Source organism: Orycteropus afer, unplaced genomic scaffold (assembly GCF_000298275.1).
Source record: "Orycteropus afer afer isolate SDZICR_OR568_19922 unplaced genomic scaffold, OryAfe1.0 scaffold00071, whole genome shotgun sequence".
NCBI classification, from domain to species: Eukaryota; Metazoa; Chordata; class Mammalia; order Tubulidentata; family Orycteropodidae; genus Orycteropus; species Orycteropus afer.
In genome coordinates, this window is record NW_006921658.1 from 7,035,682 (window position 1) to 7,047,866 (window position 12,185).

Below are 12,185 nucleotides of genomic sequence, written 5' to 3' on the forward strand. Positions count from 1 at the left end.
ATATGGATCTCTTCCAGTCAGTTGGCCAGGTAGCTGTCTTCCAAATCTCTTGGCATAACCGAGTGAGTGCCTCCAATGGGACATCCGTTTGTTGAAGTATCTCAATTGGTATTCCGTCAATTCCTGGAGCCTTGTTCTTCACCAATTCCTTCATTGCAGCTTTGATTTCCTCCTTCAGTTATATTACTGCTGTATTATTATGAGGAGCTTTAGTGGTATAGTTGGTAAAGCATTTGGCTGCTAACCAGAAGGTTGGTGGTTCAAATCCACCACCTGCTCTGAGGGAGGAAGATGAGACAATCTCCTTCCATTAAGATTTACAGCCTTGCAAACCTTATGGGGATCACTATGAGTCAGAATTGACCCAACAACAGTAGGTTTGGACTATCATTAATAGCAAACACTAATCTACAGGTGGATACATAGGTAAACAGGTATGGATTGTTCTGAAAAAAAATTATAAATAAAAAGATGGAAGAAATACACAGAGTCACTGTATCAAAAAGAATTGGTCAGTGTTCATCTATTTCAGGAGCTAGTATATAATCAAGAACCAAGTTCAAGCTACACTGAAGGAATTGGTGAAAAACAAGGTTCCAGGAATTGACAGAATACCCATTATTTTAACAAATGGGTGCAGCTCCGAAGATGCTTAGAGGTTTATACCAGGAAATTTGGAAGACAGTTATCTGGACAACTGACTGGGAGAGATCCATATCTGTGTCCATTACAAAGAAAGGTGATTGAACAGACTGTGAATATTATCACACAAGTATCATTCACATCACATGCAAGCAAAATTTTGCTGAAGATAATTAAAAAATGGTTGAGGAAGTATAGTGTCAGGGAATTTCCAGAAATCCTTAATGGATTCAGAAGAGGACTTGGAATGAAGGATATCATTGTTAATGTCAGATGGATCTTGGCTGAAAGCAAAGAATACCAGAAAGATGTTTACCTGTGTTTTATTGACTATGCAAAGGCATTTAACTGTGTGGATTATAAATTATTGATAACATTGTGAAGAATGGGAATTCCAGAACATTTAATTGTGCTCATGAGGAACCAGTACATAAACCAAGAGGTTGTCATCCAAACAGAGCAAGGGGATATTGCAGGGTTTAAAAAAAGTAAATTTGTGTGTCAGAGTTGTATCATTTCATCATACATGTTCAATCTGTGTGCTGAGCAAATAATGTGAGAACTGGACTATATTAAGAAGAACATGGTATCAGCATTGAAGGAAGACTCATTAACAATCTGTGATATGCAGATGACACAGACTTGTTTGCTGAAAGATAAGATGACTTGAAGCACTTACAGGTGACGATCAGACTACCATCTTCAGTATGGATTACACTTCAACATAACCAAAAAAACAACAACAATAATAATAATAATAATAATAAAAACCCTCACACCTGGACAGATAAGTAGCATGACTATAAGTGGAGAAAAGATTGAAGTTGTCAAAGATTTTGTTTTACTTGGACTCATAAACAACACTCATGGAAGCAATAGTCAAGAAACCAAATGGCTACAACTCATAGTGACCCTATGCCCAATAGAAAGAAACACTGCCCGATATTGTGTCATATTAACAATCCTTGCTATGCGTGAGTCCGTCATTGTGTCCATTGTGTCAATCCATCTTATTAAGGGTCTTCCATTTTTTTGCTGACCCTCTACTTTACCAAGCATGATATCTTCCTCCAGGGACTGGTCTCTTCTGACAACATGACCAGTGTAGGTCAGTTGAAATCTTACCAACTCACTTCTAAGGAGCATTCTGAACACTTCTATGACAGATTGTTCATTCTTCTGGTAGTACGTGGTATTTTCAGTATTGTGCACCAACACCACAATTCAAAGACATCAATTTTTCTGCTGTCTTCCTTATTCATTGTGTAGCCTGCAAATGCACATGAGGCAATTGAAAATATTGTGGCCTGGCTTGGGGACACCTCAGTCTTCAAAGTAACATCTTTGCTTTTAACACTTTAAAGAGGTCCAGCAGACTTGCCCAGTGCAATATGATGTCTGATTTCTTGACTACTGCTTCCATGGGTGTTGATTGTGGATCCAAGTAAAATGAAATCCCTGATAACCTCAATCTTTCTCCAGTTATAGTGATGTTGCTTATAGGTCCATTTGTGGGGATTTCTGTTTTCTTTATGTTGAGATGTGATCCATATAGAAAACTGTAATATTAGATCTTCATAAGTCGGTGCTTCAAGTCATTTTCACTCTCAGCAAAGAAGGTTATACCATGTACATATCACAGGTTGTAGATGAGTCTTCTTCCACTCCCTTTGATTCATTCTTCTTCATTTAGTCCTGCTTCTTGGATTATCTGTTCAGCATACAGATTTAATATGTATGGTGAAAAGATACAACCCTGACACACACCTTTCCAGATTTTAAACTACGCAGGCATACAATAAAAAATATATTAAATATTTATTCAAATACATATATTAAGGCATCTATTGTCATCTAGTAGCATCATACCCTGACTTCTAAAAAAGGCAATTTCTCAAGACTTTGACCTGAAATCTACAGTAAAAATCATAATCAAAATACTGTAACATATATAGAATCAGTGGAATTATAGAAATTGGAGATCAAGAAGACTGCCACATGTTTTTTCTTCCTGGAAAATAATTTTCCCCTGGGGGGAAAAAAATAATGCTTCAAAAATACAATACAATGAAGAGAGATTTATTTAGAGCATCACTTTATTTATTGAAGGCATAATTATAGTTAACTTATAGCCATGATGGAGTTGTTCTTATGGACTAGTAAACAGTACTACAATGAGATAGAACTGCTGAACTACAGTTAAAGAATTGCAGGCTGGTTGATTTAAATCCTCATAAATTCTTATATTCTTATATTTTAGGAGCTCTGGTAGCATAGTGGCTAAAGCACTTGACTGCTAACCAGAAGGCTGGCGGTTCAAACCCACCAGCCACTCCTCAGAAGGAAGGTTGGGCAATCCTACTTCCATAGTGATACTGCCTCGGAAATCCAAGGAGGGGTCGCTATGAGTCGGGGCCGACTTGACGGCACATAACAACAAATTCTTATATGAATCATTCAGACCATTATCTCTAAGAGGAGCAGAACTAAAGAGACAGAAATTAATTTCAGAATTCCAAATAATGTTCACTTTCTTTAATGAAAAAATATAAGTTAAGAAATTGGAGATAGGTGTTTCTTGCAATCTATGCCAAAGGTAAAAGTCTCTGAAAAAGACAAAAGAAAGAAAAATAAGGATCTTTTAAGGGAAAATAAAATACCAGAGACTTCTTAAGGAATTACAATTTTGTATGTTAACTATTTCTATGAAAACCCAAATAAACACTTACTCTGCTACCATTTCAAGCTTTAACTAGGTTTTTGTTTAGAAACTGTATATGCTAATGAGGAAACAACTTTGCTGAGTAGCAAACATCATTTCATAAGGTATTTAGTTAGATAATTGGAAGAAGTGTAAGGCTCTTTCTATTCGCAAATAATAAAAACACAGAATAATAGTTCATAACTAATTTTAATATTTTAAATGCCTCCTTTTTTATTATTTGTATTGGTGTTCACTGTTGGAAATATCCATTGTATGTGCATTAAGCAAAAACAAAAAAGAATTTGGTACAATGACTTAGCTAATTAAAAATAATTGAAAATATTGAGAAATAGGTTTAAACTGGCCCTCCAAAAATGACTCCTGGAATGCTAGACAACAAACCCACAAGGGAAGATACTATTTCAGATAAAGGTATTGAGTCACTAAATTCAAAATATACCACTGTGGGGAATTCTGGGAAGATGATGGTATGAGCAAGTCTACTATCCCAGTCTTCTTCATACAAATGCTTTAAAAAGTAGCTAGAAGTCTGCACTTACCTCTATGACAACTCTGTACAAATGGGCAAAGGATCACAGCAAGGAACTGCAAACTTAATTAAGATAAAATAAATCTCAATTGGTAAGGAAATCTCTTTTTCCACTCTTCCCACCCCTTCTAATCCTAGCATAGCAGATGGATGACCACAGCAGAGGCTAGCGTGTGTTTTCTGATCTGTCTGGAAGACACTGAAGGATTGAAACCCCAAACTGGCCTGAATGAGAGACTTCCCAGGAAGAGAGAATGAGTGTTAAGCAAAATCTGAAGGCTGTACCCACCTAAGAGTTACTTGCAGAAATCAGCTCTTTTGTAAGCCTATTAATTCAAGGTAATTGAGGAAGCTCAACTCGACGGCACATAACAACAACAACAACAATAGCTTATAGGGAGCTCTGGTGGCGTAGTGTCTAAGGCATCTGACTGCTAACCAGAAGGCTGGCAGTTCAAACCTACCAACCACTCCTTGGAAGGAAGGTTGAACAATCTACTTTTGTAGTGATACCACCTTAGAAAACCAAGGAGGGGTCACTATGAGTCACTTGATTACAGTGAGTTTGGTTTTTCTAATGTCCAGAATTCAACTAAACATCACAAAGCACGTGCACACACACACACACACACACACAAAACACCTGGAAATGATAGCCCATTCATTGAATAAAACAAAGAGAGAAATCATCTGTATGGAGGCCTGGATAATGAACAGATTGAAAAACTATGTTACAATAATATTAAACAAGTTCCAAGAACTAAAGGAAAATACAGGCAAAGAATGAAAAGAATTCAGGAAAATTATGCAAGAACAAAACAAGAATATAAATAGATAGACACTATTTAAAAGAAGCCAAAAAGAAATACTGAAACTGAAAGACACAATAACTGTAATGAAACATTCATTGAGAGGATTTATCAACAGATTTGAGGTGGCCAAAGAAATAATTAGTGATATAGAGGATAAAGCAATTGAAATTATGGAAGATGAGGAACAACAAGAGAGAAGATTAAAGACTACTGAGCAGAGTTTAATGGAAATGTAGGAAACATCAAGACAACTAGCATCTATGCATTATGGGAATTCCAGAAGGAAACAACAGGCAGAGAGGGAAAGAAAGAATATTTGAAGAAATAATGGCAGAAAACTTTCCAAGTCAGACAAAGGACATGAATGTATAAATCCAATAAGCTCCACAAACTCCAAACCCAAAGTAATCCATATCCAGACACATTATAATCAATCTCTCAAAAACTAAAGATTAAGAGAGAATCCTGAAAAACAACAAAAGGGGGTGGGGGATGGTATAGATATAGAATTTCTTGTATATTACAGAAGTTAACTGGGTACTAACTCACCCTAGGATTTTATAAATACCAGTGTTAAATGTAATATTCATGGGGTAACCACTAAGAAAATATATTAAAAAACCATACACACAAGGAAATGAGAAGGTAACCAAAAAGATTCACTAAAATAAAACAACAAAACACAAAAGCAAACATTATTGTTATGTGCCGTCAAGTCGGACCTGACTCATAGCATTCCTTCCATGGGTTTCCAAGGCAGTATCACTACGGGAAGTAGATTGCCCCATCTTCCTTCCGAGGAGCAAACATTAGAAAGGAAAGAGACAAAGAAGACTTAAGACACACACACAAAGCAAATAACTACATAACAGAAGTAAGTCACTTCTTATCAGTAATTACAATGAATGTAAATGGACTAAATGTTCCAATCAAAAAGCAAAGAGTGGCAGAATGGATTTAAAAAAAAAAAAAAACATGATCCAACTGCATGCTTTTTACAAGATACATCTTAAATCCATGGACACAAAAAGGTTTGAAGTGAAATGGTGGAAAAAATATTCCATGTATATAAGAACCCAAAGAAAGCTGGAATGGCAATCTTAATATCAGAAAAAGTAGACTTGAAGACAAAATCTGCTAGAAGAGATAAAAAGGGAGATTATATAGTGTCAAAATGGTCGATTAATCAAGAACACTTTACAATATTAAATATATATGCACCCAACATTGGGGCACCTTAATGTATAAAGCAAACACTGATAGAATTGAAGAGACAAATAGATAATGCTACAATAATAGTTGGAGACCGTAATACATAACTTTCAATATTGGACAGAATATCTAGAAAGAAGATCATCAAGGAAACAGAGGACCTGAATGACTGTAAATTAACCAGACTTAACAGACATACATAGAACACTCCACCCCAAAACAACACAATATACATTCTACTCTAGTCCATCTGGATCATTCTCTAGGATAGATCACATGTTAGGTCACAAAGCAAGTCTTGATTGATTTTAAAAGAGTGAAATTATACAAAGTATTTTCTCTGATCACAAGTAAACCTCAGAATCAACAAGAGGAAAAATACTGGTAAGTACACAAATATATGGAAATTAAGCAACACCGTATTAAACTACCAATGTGTCAAGGAAGAAATGAAAAGAAAAATCACAAACTTATTAGAGACAAATGAAAATGAAAGCACAACATACTAAAACCTATGGGATACAGAGAAGGCAGTACTTAGAGGAAAACTTATATCAATAAATGCCTACAGAAAAAAAAATTCAAGAGAGAGATCTCAAATTAGCAGGTAAACGCAACAACTCTAGGAACTAGACAGAGAAGACCAAACTAAATCTAAACCCACCAGAAGAAAGGAAATAACAAAGATATGAGCATAAATAAATAAAATAAAAAATTTAGAGAATCAATAAAACCAGAAGTCAGTTATTTGAAAAGATTAATAAAATTGACAAACTTTTATTTAGATTGACAGAGAGAAAAAGAGAAAAGATACAAATAACCAAAATAAGACATGTAAAACGGAGACATTACAACTGACATTATAGAAATAAAGAGAATTATGATGTAATATTATGAACAACAAACTGGATAACCTAGGTGAAATGGAAAATTTATTAGAAGTATACAACCTATCCTAACTGACTCAAGAGGAAATAAAAAGTTTCATCAGATCCATACCGAGTGAAGAGATTGAATCATGAACAAAAATTGCCCCCCATATATATGTGTGTGTGTGTGTGTGTGTGTGTTGTTGTTGTTATGTGCCGTCAAGTTGCCCCAACTCATAGCGACCCCTCCTTGGGTTTCCGAGGCAGTATCACTATGGAAGTAGATTGCCCCATCTTCCTTCCAAGGATTGGCTGGTGGGTTTGAATCGCCAGCCTTCTGGTTAGCAGTCAAGTGCCTTAGCCACTATGCTATCAGAGCTCCTATATATATATATATATATATATATATATATACACACACACACACACACACACATATATATATATATATATATATATATATGCTGGACCAGATGGGGAAGTCTACCAAATATTTAGAGAAGAATTGACACCAGTACTGTTTAAACTCTTCCAAAAGATAGAGAAGGAATACTCCCTAATTCATTCTATGAAGCAAACATAACCTTGATACCAGAACCAGACAAAGACACTACAGGAAAAGAAACGGCAGGCCAATATCTTTTAGGAACAGAGATGTAAAAATCCTAAACAAAATATTACCAAACCAAATCTAATAGCATATTAAAAGATTTATACATTATGACTGTGGGGATTATTCCTGAAATGCGATGATGGTTCAACATTGAAAAATCCATCAGTGTAATTTACCCAGAATAGCCAAAATGATCTTAAGGAAGAAGAACAAAGTAGAAGGACTCACACTTTCCAATTTCAAAACTTACTATAAAGCAACAATAAGCAAGGCAGTGTGGCACTAGCAAAAAGACAAACCAAAAAAAAAAAAAAAAAAGCCAAACTCACTACCATCAAGTTGATAGCAACTTGTAGTGACCCCCATTGGGTTTCCAAGGCAGTAAATCTTTACAGAAGTAGATTGCCCTCATCTTCCTTCTGAGAAGTGCTTGATGGGTTTGAACCATATCAGCCTTCTGGTTATCAGTCAAATGTCTTAGGCACTGTGCCACCAGAGCCCCTAGACGTATACAATCATGCCCCACATAACATCCATTTGGGCTACATCTGACCACCTTTATTTTATGTCATGGTCCCAACCCCTGTAAAGCCTATTACATTAAAAATTTGAGATGCGTACAATAGTTCAAATAACAAGCAGATGTTACTTTGCTTTGCACATCAAAACATTATTATTACTGTGTTATTAGGTTAAAGATGTGTTAGTATATCTAGAAATGCTTGTTTAATTTTTTATGCATAGAAATGTACACTATAAACTATATACTAAGACAAACATTTGACTAACTGACATTAGATATGAATCACACCTAACTATTGAGACTTATGTGCAGATTTGATTTAAACAGACTTAAGAACAGAACTCATTCATAATCCTGGGATTGTCTTTATACAATACAGTGTTTGCACACGTCCAAATTATGTAATGTCCTATTTCACAGAACATACCACGGACATTAAGTGACAGATAACTGCAGATCAATGAAGTGAAATTGAGAGTCCAGAAATAAATCTATGCATCTAGGATGAATTATCTGTCAGTATGTCATACTGTGCTGGCTTGCACATTGCTATGAGGATGGAGGCCATGCCACTGATATTTCAAATACCTGCAGGGTCACCCATGGTGGACAGGTTTGAGATGGGGCCATCCACTTCAGAAAAACTTACCCAATGAAAACCTTATGAATAGCAGTGAGACATTGTCTGATACAGATCTAGAAACCTTTATGAATTGCCCTAAAACATTGTCTGATATAATGTGGGAAGATAAGTCTCTCAGGTTGGAATGCACTCAAAATATGACTACGGAAGAGCTGCCTCCTCAAAGTACAGTCAACTTAAATGACATGGATGGAGTAAAGCTTCCAAGAACTCTATTTGCTGGTGCATGACTGAAAATGGGAAGAAACAGCTACAAACATCCATTAATCATTGGAACATGGAAAATATGAAGTATGAATCTAGGAAAATTGGAAGCTGTCAAGAATGAAATGGAACACATAAAAATCTATATCCTAGGATTGGTGAAATGGATTGGATTTGTATTGGCTATTTTGAACCTGACAGTCATATGGTTTACTATACTGGGAATGACAAATTAAAGGTGAATGGCATTGCATTCCTCTTCAAAAAGACTTTTTCAAGATCTAACTTGAAGTACAATGCTCTCAGGGATAGGATAATACCCATACATCTACAAGGAAGACAAGTTAATACTACTATTATTCAAATTTTGCACCAACCACTAAAGCCAAAGAAAAAGAAATTGAAGACTTTCACCAACTTCTGCAATATGAAATTAATTAAACCTGCAATCAAGATGTACTGATTATTACTGGTGATTGAAGTGGAAAAGTTGGAAACAAAGAAGAATCACTGATAGTTGGAAAAGATGGCCTTGGTAATGGAAATGACTCCACAGACTGCATGATAGAATTTTGCAAGACCAATGACTTATTCATTGCAAATACCTTTTTCAACAATATAAATGGCAGCTATTACAAGCGGACCTCACCAGATGTATTATACTATATCTGTTGAAAGAGGTGATGGAGAAGCTCCATATAATCAGATTGTCTGCAGCCAGAAAACTCCATCCTGAGGAATACCTGTGGACCATGCCACAAGCCAGGTGGAGAGCAAGCAGAACGCAGAACTTGCCAAGCTCCAGCAGGAGCTCAGCAAGATCAGCAAGAAGCTGCGTGGCAGGAAGAGCAACCGTGGAAGGCTCTGGAAGCCAAGGCAATTGCCTTTGAGAAGCAGGTTCTGCAGCTGAAGCCATCGTACAAGGACACTGAGGAGGCCAGGCAGAAGCACCTGGATGAGATCAGCCGGGAGCTCTGCTGCTCCCAAACCAGTCACACCAGCCTTCAGGTAGATGCGGAGAAGCCCCAGAAGCAACAGCAGCAGATAACGGAGTTGCATAGCAAGCTGCAGAAGTGAAAAGCAAGTGTGAGGAGCTGAGTGGCCTCCAGGGGCAGTTTATGGAGGCCAGGGCTGAGAATGTACAGCTCACTGAGAGGATCAAATCCATTGAGGCCCTACTGGAGGCTGGCCAGGCTCGTGATGCCCAGGCAAGCCAAACGGAGGCAGACCAGCAGCAGGCCCACCTCCAGCCGTTGGAATCCCAAATTTCGTTTCTGCAGAAGGAAGCTACCGATCTAAGAGAAACTGTTGAACAGCAGAAGATGACGAACAACAACCTCCAGAAGAACTAAAGGCATTGACTGTATCTGAGAGTGCCTGTGAGAAGCTGTGCTCCCTAACTAAGGCCAAGGAGGAGTTGGAACAGAAGCTCCGCTTGACTGAGATACAAACCAAGGAGACCGTGCAGTCCCTCCTGCCAGAGCTCGCAGCCATCTTGCACCAGAATTACACCAAGTGGCTGCAGGAGCTCCGCGAGAAAGGCTTCACACTGAAGAAACAGCAGCTGCCTTCCACGGAACCTTCCCCAGGCCTGGCCTCCAGGCTGCAGGAGGTGGAGGACACTCAGGGCACCTTGCAGGCGGAGTGTGACAAGTACCACACCATCCTGGCAGAGACCAAGGGCATGCTCAAGGATCGACAGAAGAGCATCGAAGAGGAGGAGCAAGTGTATAAAGACAAAGTCGGCACCACAGACACCACATGTGCCAAAGTCCCATGTCACAGCGAAGGATATTGAAGAGAGCATAGTGCGGCTGAGAGGAGAGCTGGAGGCTTCCAGCCAGTAGGTGCAGGAGCACCCCTCGCATTTGGATATGTAACTGGAGAAGCACAGGGGGTGGCCAGCGTTGAGTGTCTGAGCTACACTAAGGAGGTGGCAGGGTTCAGGCAACTTTATTAGAATGACAATCTCAGCTGGATGCAGCCAAGAGTGAAGCCCAGAAGCAATGACAAGTTTGTTCTGGTCAGGCAGCAGTTGCATGAGATGAAGAGCCATGTAGAGGATGATGTCGCAGCAAGGTCCCTGGCTTTTCCTACAGGAGTCCCCCAAGCTAAGCAGGACCCCATCAAGCTGAAAATACAGCTAGAGCAGCAGAAGCCATCCTGGAGGGCAAGCAGACACAGCGGCAGAAGCTTATGGCTGAGTTTGAGAAGGCTCAGAACACTGTGTGCGGATTACAGGAAGACTTGGAGAAACTTCACACTGCCAGTCCCCTGGAGTCATCAGATGGGCAAGAGGATGTGCAACTGAAGGTACCACTAGAGAAAGAGAAGAAGCTCACAGGCAACCTGGGGCATGCAGCCACTGAACTTCAGGAGCTTTTAAAGAAGACCCAGATGTAGCTGGCCAAGGAGAAAGAAATGGTGAAGAAGCTGCTGGTCAAAGCAGGGGACAGCAGCAGCTCAAAGGAGGGCACTTCTGTTGGAGTCACCTTTGTGGAGAAAGAAGTTACTGTTTAACTTATGAAAATGCCTTACACATTCTTTACAAAGAAATCAACCAACACAGTGTTATCCCGGCCCAATTTCTGGTAATTGCAAGAGAAGCCATTGAAGGTGAGAGTCTCTTAGAACCACAGAAATAAATTTTCCAGACCCCAATCTGTGAAAGAATCTTTATAATATTTGATAAACACATTCCAGACAAACCTTGGACCACTACCAAACAGATGCCAAATTCTGTAATCCACCTCTTCAACCAGAACCCACGGTCTGCTGGGGTAGCCAGGCTGGACTCTGTGTCAATCAGTGAAATGTAGTGTCTTTTTTCAGGGGTGGTAGAGGAGGAGGAGGGAGTTCTCAGAGACCTTGGGGAAGACTTGATATGCCCAGCCCAGCCATTCCTTACCCCTGCAAGAAGTTGTCAACCAGAACCAATGTGTGACCTCCTGGATGTTAATGCCATTAGCCACATTGCCCCTCCCCACCCCAGCCCTGGGGATTTGAAAAAAATAACCAAGGCCAGGAGCTGACTTGTTCATACACAAGTTCAAATTGAAGCTGAAGAAAATGAAAACAGGTCCACAGGAGCCAAATTAGGACCTTGATTATATTCCACCTAAATTTAGAGACCATTCAAAGAATAGATTTGGTGTATTGAACACCAATGACCCAAAACTAGATGAATTGTGAGATGACATCAAGCACACTATACATGAAGAAAGCAAAGGGTCATTTAAAACAGGAAAGGAAGGAAAGACCAAAATGGAAGTCAAAAGAGACTCTGAAACTTGCTTTTGAATGGAGAGCTAAAGTAAATGGAAGAAATGACAAGATAAAGAGCCTAACAGAAGATTTCAAAGAGCATCTTAAGAAGACAAAGTCAATTATCAGGATGAAATGTGCAAAGACCT

The 12,185-nt window shown here is 38.7% G+C and overlaps 1 pseudogene; it reads left to right on the forward strand.

Moving 5' to 3' along the window:
• The window catches only part of LOC103196940, a 52,885-nt pseudogene extending 41,593 nt beyond the window's left edge, over window positions 1–11,292 (forward strand).
• The last annotated feature ends 893 nt before the right edge of the window (window positions 11,293–12,185 follow it).